Source organism: Carettochelys insculpta, chromosome 2, assembly GCF_033958435.1.
Source record: "Carettochelys insculpta isolate YL-2023 chromosome 2, ASM3395843v1, whole genome shotgun sequence".
NCBI classification, from domain to species: Eukaryota; Metazoa; Chordata; order Testudines; family Carettochelyidae; genus Carettochelys; species Carettochelys insculpta.
The window spans coordinates 209381457-209392732 of record NC_134138.1 but is presented as its reverse complement, the minus strand read 5'-3'; the positions used below and the strand labels follow the sequence as shown (position 1 = coordinate 209392732).

The following is an 11276-nucleotide window of genomic DNA, read 5'->3' as shown; positions in this document are numbered from 1 at the left end:
AGCTGCTCTACCAGCCTAGACCAACAATTCCAAACAAAGGTGAGAGGTTCTTAACCTGTTTTACCAACACCACACAGATTCTTCCAGACCCCAAAGGGTCCAACCACAATCCCCGGTCAATATACACTTGGAGCTTACCACAAAACAACAAGCTTGTGCCCAAATCCTTCTGATCTAACCATCTAAAGGCTTGTTAACAAAAAAGAAAGAACAGGGTTAGAAAGAAAAATTGTTAAAGCAACACTTTACATACATCAATTACAGCTATTGATGCAGGCCAGCGATGTTACATGCTGATTCTTGAAAGTCTCTGAAAGTCCATCCCCTATGGCATTTAATTCCAGGTCATATAGCTTTAGTTACTGGAGAATTGTATATCCGGCCAGCTGGGGTCAACATGCTGGAACATGGAACCTTGGAAACAGGAACAGGAACAAAAGTTCAAGATGGATGCTGATAGGTCCACCTCATGGCTCTCTCTTGTCTAGGGACAAAGCCCTTTCTCTCCCATCAGGCACTTGAGAATCTGCCCCACCCGACCCAGGTACACTGTTGTGGCAAACTGCCATTGACTGAATCCCAGGAGACAGTTTCCAATTCCTGAGATATGTATGTTCCTTTGTCTCAGTCAAGTACCCTGGCTGGATAGGCCACCAACTGCGCCTCCCATTGGGCACACTTTGCTCTGAACATTTTTAATACAGTTACATAGCTAAAATCTATAACTCTATCTACCAGCATAATACAGACATGTAAGTAGCATACACAGATTCAGGGCATCCTCAGCTTTCATTAGAGCCCCCTCACACACACCCCACCTCCACCCTGGCACACTGGGAACATAAAATGGCTTCCATAACGAATATAAGAATCCAGTCACATGACATGTGGATTTACTATCCTCCTTGCATTTCACTTTTAATTTCTGTTTCACTTTGTCTTTCTTGTATCTGTGTTGAGTTGTTGCCTGTGCACTGTGTGCCTCCATAGTAAAACTTGAAGTCAATAAAATTTAAACATGTGCTTAAAGTTAAACAACTGATTAACAGTTTACCTCAGCGGGGGCCTTGATTGTGTGTCACATCCAATGCTGTCCAATCCAGAAAAAAACAAACAACAAACCCTTCAATACAAAATATAAATCTCAAGCCAAATATTTTTCTTCTGAGCAATGTGGGCAAGTGGCAATGTTACAAAAGATGATGCCAAAAGAATCCTTTTTACCATTTGATTAAATGGAGCCAAGTCTGAAAAAAAGTAATAAAAATGGTGATCAGAATCAAAGCCCAGTTCTGTTAAATTCCCATGCACACATCCAGGGAGGTCCTGCCCCGATAGAAGTTACAATCTAGTCATAACTCCTTCTTACATACTTTAACTTTTCCTGTTTCTCTTAGCATTTCCATACTTGAGTTAAAGAATCAAACCCATTATGGACTGGAGACTGGAGTTATCTGTAACTATGATTTAGCTTAGTGCAACATTTCATGGGCTTAAAGTACTCAAATAAGTAACTACCTAAGATGCCTGAGAACTGCTGGGATGCTTAAAAAGCACCAGAACCCAAATAGGTCTCCTGTATACTCTTTGAAGTATCTACTTTTAATTTCACCATGAAGCATTGGTGGCTTTGAAGCACTAAACAATGCCTATGTTGAGATATTCCTCTCCTGATCCAAGATAAAATAATAATTTCATCTTTTGTCTCCTACAACATTGACGGAGGAGCTGTCATTTGGTGGCTTCATGCCTCATGTGACTCCAGTCTTGTAAATGACTGGGAACTATCATCAGAACACAAGACTTTAAAAGTTGAGTAGAGAACAGAAAAGGAAGTGGTCCCCACTATCCCACAATTTTTTTATAATCAGAGTACAATAAAAATCACCTGAACAAAAAAGTCTAAGAACTCTAATCCTGCTGTTAAGTATCAGAGAGGTAGCTGCATTAGTCTGTATCTTCAAAAACAGCAAGAAGCCCTGTGGCACCTTATAGACTAACAGATATTTTGGAGCATAAGCTTTCATGGGCAAGACCCTTCTATTAGAGAATGGAAGCTAGCTTTAGAAATGAACTAAACCTAAATTCAATGATCTGAATCACTAATATGTGAGCATAATGCACACAAGCAAACCTAATAAATGCATCTGACAAAGCGGGTCTTTGCCCACGAAAGCTTATGCTCCAACAAACCCTTCTGTTGTGACTGCTTCTAGCTAGAGTTTTCATTTCAAAGGCTGCAGACTTCCTAGTCTGCAAGCCAAGTGTCTTCCATGCTGTCTTGTAGTATCCCAAATGTTAGTTACCAAGCCTGGCCTTTTCCCTTTTATTAGAGAATGGAAGCTATCTCTAGAAAAGAACTGAACCTAAATTCAGTGATATTCCACTATTAAGTGAGCATAATGCATGCAAGCAAACCTAATAAATGTCACCCACCATGCAAACACAAGGGCAAAAAAAGTATCCCTGAACAGTTCCATTCTGAGCCTAAAAAGTAAGAGGTAGAGAGAATCAGCCTTGTAGAGATCTGCTTTTTTTTTTTTTTTTTTTGCATTGGACCATTCTGAAGAGTGGCAAAACTCTCTGATCTCATTCAGTAGAAGAATATTCAATTTTGTATTTTTACTTTGAACATCACTATCATTGTCCCACTAAGACAGCAGTTGGCACTAGTGTCCTACAGTCACTTGTTTTTAAACAATAGATCAAAAAGCTCCTTCATTCTCTTTGTTCTGGCTGTTGAGTACAACTCACATTTCATTTTTGTTTCATTATAGGTTAACATAAATCATTCTCCATAAACCCTCATGGTGATGCTCCTAGAAGATGGTAAAGGTCTACTCTGCTACACACAATCACTATTTTATTCCCAACAGCAATGAAGGGTCCTGTGGCACCTTATAGACTAAGAGAAAAGTTTAGAGCATGAGCTTTTGTGAGCACAGACTCACTTCATCAGATGCTGGTCCATTTTATTCCCAGTGTGCAATTCTAACTTTGAAAAAAAAGGAGGATTGTTAGGTTGCATGCTATTGCCTCTCCATTGTTTCCATTAAAAATATGGTATATTAGACAATGGTTTCCCCTTCCCAACTACCAGACCTGAAACTTCACTCTAGACATTCAGATTCATGGTAGATTTATTTTTTCTTGTTCAACAACACCATGAAATAAATATTTTATAGGCCAACATTAACGCAACCTAATTGCTTGCATCTAATGTACTTGGTGACACTCCTACCAGACCTCAGAATGGGAAGGGTTTGTATGGATGTAACTGAAACATGTTCAACATTTCAGTTGATGAAACACAAAGAAGGCAGTCCAACTTAGTCTTAGGTGTGTTGCAACTGTGAGAGGAACAAAAGAGCAAGTTGCTCTTTTTTATTCCCCCATGACTTGAATATAAATGGGTGGCAGGTCTGTTCAATAGGCAGTGTCATTTAAACATATACACTTCTCACAGTAGAGCCACATTTAAGGTGACAACATTTTTACTTGATGAAGTTCAAGTTGTCCAAAACATTCTCTGTTATCTTTGTTAGGGTAAGTATTCAGTCAGGTTTGAAAAGGTGTCGTCAAGTCTGATTGCTTCTGTCTGAAATTTAAGCTGGAGTAAATTAGGAGATTCAAAGAATATACAACCTCCTCAGCTGCTGATTTTGTCAAAGGGCTGTCAGTGAGATAGTTCATTCAATTAGCATGACTTCTGATGTGGGCCTCCAACTCCTGCTTTTCTGTCAGCTCAAGGTGTATAGGGCTTCTGGATTAGGTCTTAGCCTGGCTGAATTTACTGATGATAACTTCAGTTCTTCTCTCCTCAGCTCCAGGGGTAATAGGTTTGGTGTTAAAGGACCTAGATCCTACATTTTCATTGGGTCCCAGCTTAGAGCCATCGAAGTGGAGTGATGTTCAGCAACCTATGTTCAGCTGGATCACTCACTCACCTTCACCAGGCCACTTCCTACTTGCATCTCAGTTTTGGGAGTGATTTACTCTTTATTTCACATCCCATGGTGACAGTCCCTGTCCCTCATGCTTGATGAAAATTGGCTTGCATACGTGAATATGCATAGCTCAAAGATTCTTTGTGCAAAACAGGTCATGTAACACATCAGTTTTCAAGTTATAATTGGCTAGATCACTATAGTGTATTTTTGTGTATGTATCATTCTTGTTCATGGAGGCTACGTCTACACGTGCACCCAACTTCGAAATAGCTTATTTCGATGTTGCAACATCGAAATAGGCTATTTCGATGAATAACGTCTACACGTCCTCCAGGGCTGGCAACGTCGATGTTCAACTTCGACGTTGCTCAGCCCAACATCGAAATAGGCACAGCGAGGGAACGTCTACACGCCAAAGTAGCACACATCGAAATAAGGGAGCCAGGCACAGCTGCAGACAGGGTCACGGGGCGGACTCAACAGCAAGTCGCTCCCTTAAAGGGCCCCTCCCAGACACACTTTCATTAAACAGTGCAAGATACACAGAGCCAACAACTAGTTGCAGACCCTGTATATGCAGCACGGACCCCCAGCTGCAGCAGCAGCAGCCAGAAGCCCTGGGCTAAGGGCTGCTGCCCACGGTGACCACAGAGCCCCGCAAGGGCTGGAGAGAGAGTATCTCTCAACCCCCCAGCTGATGGCCGCCATGGAGGACCCCGCTATTTCGATGTTGCGGGACGCGGATCGTCTACACGACCCTACTTCGATGTTGAACGTCGAAGTAGGGCGCTATTCCCATCCCCTCATAGGGTTAGCGACTTCGACGTCTCGCCGCCTAACGTCGATTTCAACTTCGAAATAGCGCCCAACACGTGTAGACGTGACGGGCGCTATTTCGAAGTTACTGCCGCTACTTCGAAGTAGCGTGCACGTGTAGACGCAGCTGGAGTTAGAAAAATGAAGTGTGACTGTTTATAGTTTTAATTGTGCTAATGAGCGCCATTACTGGCGCCCTTGGAAGCCAAATGGTTTGGTGATAAACTCAACAACTTGTAAACAGCCTTGTTTGTCAAGTAAGCCCAAACATGGGGGGTTTGTAAACCCCATCACTGGCCCATGGTAGGATTTTCCATGCATGTAGCATGGAACAACCAAGAAGCCCCTTTGGGAATTAACTTAAGTACATGATTAAATCATATCAAGCTCAATGGGACTAAAGTTGTGCTTAAAGTTATGCATATTCTTAAGCGTATTACTGAATAGGGATTGATTTCCTAAGTTGGGACCTACGTGACCTGATAGTGTAGTCATGAATGAAAAAGGAAAGTGATTAAGGAGTGTGGATATGGGCCAGATACACAGACCCACTGATGGGGGTGGGTCAAAGGGGGGAATTGCCCACGGGTCTGGAAAACTTGAAAGGGCCTGGGAACCCACAGCCACCACCTCCAGCGGGATGGTGTGGCTATGACATGTTGCCTTCCACCCTCACTTCATGTCCCTTCTGAAAGCAGCTGGCATATCCCTGCTACCCCTGGATGAAGCATGGAGTCTCTGCATGCTCCCCTCGCTCCATGTGCCAACTCTGCAGCACCAATGGGAGCTGTGGGGGTGGGGGTTAGCGCTTGCCAGCAGCAGGACACAGTATCCTCCTGGCCCCGCCCAGTAGCCATTGTCAGAGGCATGTGCCATTTGCTTTCAGAAGCCACCTGAGGTAAGTGCTGGCCCAGGCTGCCTCCTGCACTCCATGCCCCACCCCAGAACTACACCCCGCATCCTCTTATGCATCCGACCGCCCTCCCAGATCCCACCCAGGTGGGTGGGCATGTGGAAGTTCTGCTATGTCAGAAAAGTGTGCCCAGCAGTCTCCCTGGCAACTTGCTGGGCACAGTCATCAGTTAGTGAGGGCTCAGCACAGCCCAAATAACAGGTGGACCACATCTGTGCAGTCATGGCTTGTGCATGGACAAAGGCTCATTGACTGCTCTACCCTGGGGCCTAGAATTGCAGTCAGCAGACCTGAATATACATTGGAAGTGGACAGCCATAGAGTTACACCAACCACTGCTAAACGTACTATTTGCTATCTTCCCTGAGAATTGTGCCTCAAGGCTATTTGGAAGGATGGAATTACATTTAGGGAAGGAACAGTTCCAGGACAACTGTTTGTTTCACACTGCCATGGCTCATCGCTTACCAAACCCTTCTTTTAACTCAAGGACACAGTCACCCTTCTTTGGTAATGAACCAGCATCTCAACCATTCCACTGACAACTCGGCTACGTCTGCACTAGCCCCAAACTTCGAAATGGCCACACAAATGGCCATTTCGAAGTTTACTAATGAAGCGCTGAAATGCATATTCAGCGCTTCATTAGCACGCGGGCAGCCGCGGCACTTCGAAATTGACGCACCTCGCCGCTGTGTGGCTCGTCCCAAAGGGGCTCCTTTTCGAAAGGACCCCGCCTACTTCGAAGTCCCCTTATTCCCATCAGCTCATGGGAATAAGGGGACTTCGAAGTAGGCGGGGTCCTTTAGAAAAGGAGCCCCATTGGGATGAGCCGCGCGGCGGTGAGGCGTGTACATTTCGAAGTGCCGCGGCCACCTGCATGCTAATGAAGCGCCGAATATGCATTTCAGTGCTTCATTAGTAAACTTCAAAATGTCCATTTGCGTGGCCATTTCGAAGTTTGGGGCTTGTGTAGACACGGCCCTCCAGAGTAAAAGTAAATGCCAGAGCTCAGGCAAAGTATTTTCCCAGTCACTAGAGTAAACCTTATCCTAATACTGCTCAATTCATAAAATAAATAATAAAATCTCTCAAATGTACCTAAAATATCATTGCTTTTCCTCTATTCCAAAAGAAACAATTTCTTCACTTCAAAAAAAACAAGCTTTGTGGGAGGTTAAGCTGACCTTTTGCTCACTAAAGGTCAAAACTACTTTAAAAAATCCACAGTTCAGTCTTAAAATGTTGGCATAAAACCCTCTGGAGAAAACTGATATGCTCCCGTTCCCCCTGTGTTCACAGCAAAATCCTCTATTTGCCTGTAGAAACCGATGTTTCTTGGATAGTTATAGTTGCAGCGTTCTATACCTACAAAGCTGTTTATATTCTCTCTGCATGTATTTTTATTGTAATAGTAAGTGATGTGTCACTAGATATAAGATAGTATTAATATGAACTGCAGTTGTAGGAGCGCACTGCCAAATGGAGAATGATACAGCTAAGAGATACGGAGCATGCAATTTACTGCAGAATTCCAGAGCAATGGGTAATGGTCAGGGTACTCCCAGAAAGAATGGGGTTCAAGTAAGTCATTCTGCAGGTGTTCCAGGGTGCTAAGGTTTTTGACAAGGTAGGCAGAGATAGGGAGGTGGCAAGGGAAATAGCTGCTCTCCCTGGCATCATTCTCCCATCAAGCCAATACAGATTTAAGTAGTAACATAGCTCCAACAGTAAGAACCTTCTTGAATTCCTCCTATAGGATGTTAAAAAACACAAGGAGAGTTCACAGGGAAGCAGCCAGTAGGGGCAGTAAACCATTTCTGTACATATCAAAAACTACATGTATATGCACTACACATGATATGTTAAAGATCAGGAAAAGTGTTAAAATAAAAAGATAAAATAATATAAATATCTCCACAGTTCTATTTTCTACCTCCTCAAAAACTAAGAAAGTCATATGTAATAATCAAGGGACTGTTTTGGAGGGATGAGCCAAACATTGGAAATGTGAATGACAAGGAAAATCCTTCCCTCCCACCACAAAATATCCCATGTTCTTTCCCCTAACTTTCACAGGCAAATTCTAGCCTGACATACAAAGCAGCATGGTAATTTCAGGCATATCTATTTGGTCCACTAAAGTTAAGGAGAGTTGTAAAGCACGCTTGCAACACAAACTGGCTTTTACCTTTAGCTATGGCAGAATTAGCACTTACCTTTCAGAAAGCACCCAAACCCCAGTAATGTTTAGGCACCGATACAAAATTAAGAATCACAGATTAAAATGAAAGATGAGATCCACAGAGACTTAAGTTACTTGTCTAGCTTTTCAGAAAGGCAGAATTTGGCTCAAGGCTTATGTTTAACCTAGTCTATGTAAATACAAGATGCAGAAGAGTCATCTTTATCAGATATTTATGTCAAGGGTAAACAATGGATGGCAGACAATCCATCTTGTTCTTTCACTAAGAACATAAAATACTATATAGCACTGGTATCTAAGAGAACGACATCTCATAAACCAGTCTTTCAGGAACCTCCAACACTCAGGAGCTCCCTATATATAGTCAGGTAAAAAAGCACATACAACTGTATTTCACTGAAATAAACAAAAAAAAAGCCTCTAATGGCCAATACAGATTTATCAAATGGGAGCTCTCCTGATGGATTGTGCTGCACCCACCTCCATTTTAGAGATGGTCAGAACAGATTTGGATATTTTTTCCTTCAGTGATATCAGTCGGGCATGCTTTGCTGCCCCACTAATTAGGTACTCATAGTGCTGCTATAAACAGTCCCATTGACCCTTGTCTACTCATTTCCTTCTTTCTAGTCAACTCCGAAGGGGAGTAGGAGGGCAGGCCTTGGAATAGGCATGCATAGCACATCTTGAAGAACAAGAGTTACAGAAAGCTAATTAAGGGCTTGTCTACACTTGCCTCCAACTTTGAAGGGGGCATGTTAATCAGGGTAACCGGAGATTACTAATGAAGTGCTGTAGTGAATATGCAGCACTTCCTTAGGCTAATTCTCCCCCACGGCAACTTTAAAGCTTCAGACTTTGAAGTGCCAGCATGCATGTAGCCGTGGGCACTTCGAAGTGCCCATGCTACTTTGAAGTACCTTTATTCCTAAACAGAAGAAAGAGTAAGAGCAAATTCAAAGGAGTAGGAAGAAAAGAAAAAAGCTAGAGAGAAAGAAGGAGAATTAAATACAAGTTCCAAGTAAATGACTGCTCACATATAATTTGAAACGGCATGCCTCCATTTTTTCTAATCAAAATGGTTGGGAGAGTGCGTTTCCCCAACTGATTTAAAATAACCAGAGGAGGTTTCATAGATGTGATATTTAAAAATCTTATCTCCACCATAATAAAAAGACACTGGATGGAATATCAGACAGGATTCTTTCTCTCAGTATAGATTGGTCAAAACCTTTTGCCTTCTCTTACTTTTATCTAACTTCCCAAGACAGATCACACCAAACTTAGTTTCCCTTTGTGCTCTGCTTGTAACAGTTTACTTTCTTATTTATGTTAAGGAATTACTGCCTCTGTACTCCCCTGGCTCCCTGCCTGATAGTTCCAAGGAAAATCCAAATTATACTAGCAGTTTTACTTGCTTTGGTAATGGTGGCAAAGGAGCCAGACAATTCAGAAGTGATCTAGTACTAACAAAGACACAAAGGTGTGATGCTGGCTTCATTAATATGGATTCTCCTTGTTTTTGAGGCCATCCAGCCATAGCACATAGCAGAAAGCCTCTTGGGTTAGTATGTTAGATTAGGACCGCCTCATATTGAGGCCAAACTTACTGACAATTTTTGAACTTCCTTGAAATGTAGGTCCAACTGAAATAGGATTGTAGATTTGGTAGATTATAATTTACCAGTTTATTACAAAGTTTAGAATTGCTTTGTAAAACTTGTGTGGATTTTATTTATTGTAATTCAAGTGAATGAACCAGCTGTTCAACTGGTGTAAAGCAGAATAGCAGTATTAACTTCAATGAAGCTATGCTGATCTTCATCAGATGATGACTGGCCCTTCTACAGCAGCTGTCTTTTTTCTTTACACTGTGGGATAGTGCAATACAGCCAGCATGAAAGCCAGACCTGCACTAGCTGCTGTGGCCATGAACTCAGCAGATATAAAACCATCCAATCAGAGATTCACCAGGCTCAGTCCTACATTTCTAATAATCCCAGTGCAGTGGTGTGACAGGGCAGCACTCACCTCTCTCAAGCACCCTCTCTGTCTGAGTGCCTGCACCTGCACTCTCTTCATTCAAGCCTCCTCCAGCAATTCAGCACTCTGGCTGAGTCACATACCCCCATGTGAAATACACAAAACCTATTCTTGGCTACACACCTAACAGGAGGGCATCTTAATGCCCTCTGTAGTGCCCCTCTGAGTCTATTCCCCACTTTGGCAGAAAGTGATGACTGCAGGGCTTCCCTTCCTGGAGACAGCATCTTTGCTTTTAACTTAGAACTTCATCTCAAAGTTCCATCATAGTTCCATCAGCAGTCTCCTAAACTCCCTAGACAGAGTTATCTGTGGTGCTGCTGTTCTCTCAGCCAGGCAGTTTCCCTCTCTAGGACGTGTCTACACTACCTTGATCTGTCATCAGAAATCACTGTTGGAAGAGATCTTTTGACAAAACTTCTGTCGACCGAGTGCACCCGCACACAAAAGCAGATCAAAACAGCGATCCACTCTCTCAACAGGGAGTGGCTGGAGTGCCTGTCTCTTTCTCAACAGAACGGCTACCTGGAAGCACAGCAGACAGGGTTGCGGGTTGACCCAGAAGCCCTACCTGTCAACAGAGGAGGCCCCCTAGAGCTTCCACATGGCTTTTTTGTTGACTGATTCTGTTCAGAAAGCCATTCTGCCTTGTGGGAGAGAGGCAGAAGGCTGTCAACGAAAGCGCAGACGTCTGTCAAAAGAACACATTTTTAGTGTGGAAGCTCCACGGATTTTGTTGGCCACACGCCTGTTTTGTTGAAAAAATAACCCTCTAGTGTAGATGTAGCCTAGGTTTCTAGAGGAAGTGAAACTACCTCGGGTCCTGCAACTTTTTTATGGGGCCTTTCTGGCCCCAGACTGGCTGTATCCCCTTCTGCCCCTCTAGCCTACCTGGAGGAACTCTCTATGGCCTTTCTGAGGTGGCATCTGGCAAAGCCACAAGCCTGCAGCAGAGGGCGTCAAGACCTGGCCCACCCATCACATCTGGGATCAAGAAGCCCTCAGGAAACAGAACTCTTCAGCGTGGAGCCCAAATATGTTGGGTCCTCAGGTTTTACCCTTCTTTGCAGCAGAATTATGAGGGTCCTCTGGATAAGAAACCTCTATTGCTGGGTGTGGGAGCAGGGGCAGGATTAGCTTATACAACATAAATGATTCAGTGACTTACATACTCCATACTGTTATATTACTCTTGTTTGGATATAACTGATGAGTACCTTAATACTGTTAAGGAACTACATGCAATATAATTAATGTAATTTTTGTTGATAAATTAGTATCTATTAAAATGAGCACCTGGAACAGCTAGGGCGAAGCATTCTGTGAAGAGATTCTGGGCAAGCTTCTC

At 43.1% G+C, this 11276-nt stretch overlaps 1 long non-coding RNA gene across 1 annotated transcript; it reads right to left on the bottom strand.

Moving 5' to 3' along the window:
• Positions 1-270: 270 nt before the first annotated feature.
• On the bottom strand, positions 271-7995 carry LOC142008820 (uncharacterized). Its single transcript, XR_012644245.1, has 3 exons — positions 7899-7995; positions 1055-1247; positions 271-414 (listed from the first exon to the last, which is right to left on the bottom strand). It is a non-coding gene; the product is annotated as an uncharacterized LOC142008820 (long non-coding RNA).
• Positions 7996-11276: the final 3281 nt, after the last annotated feature.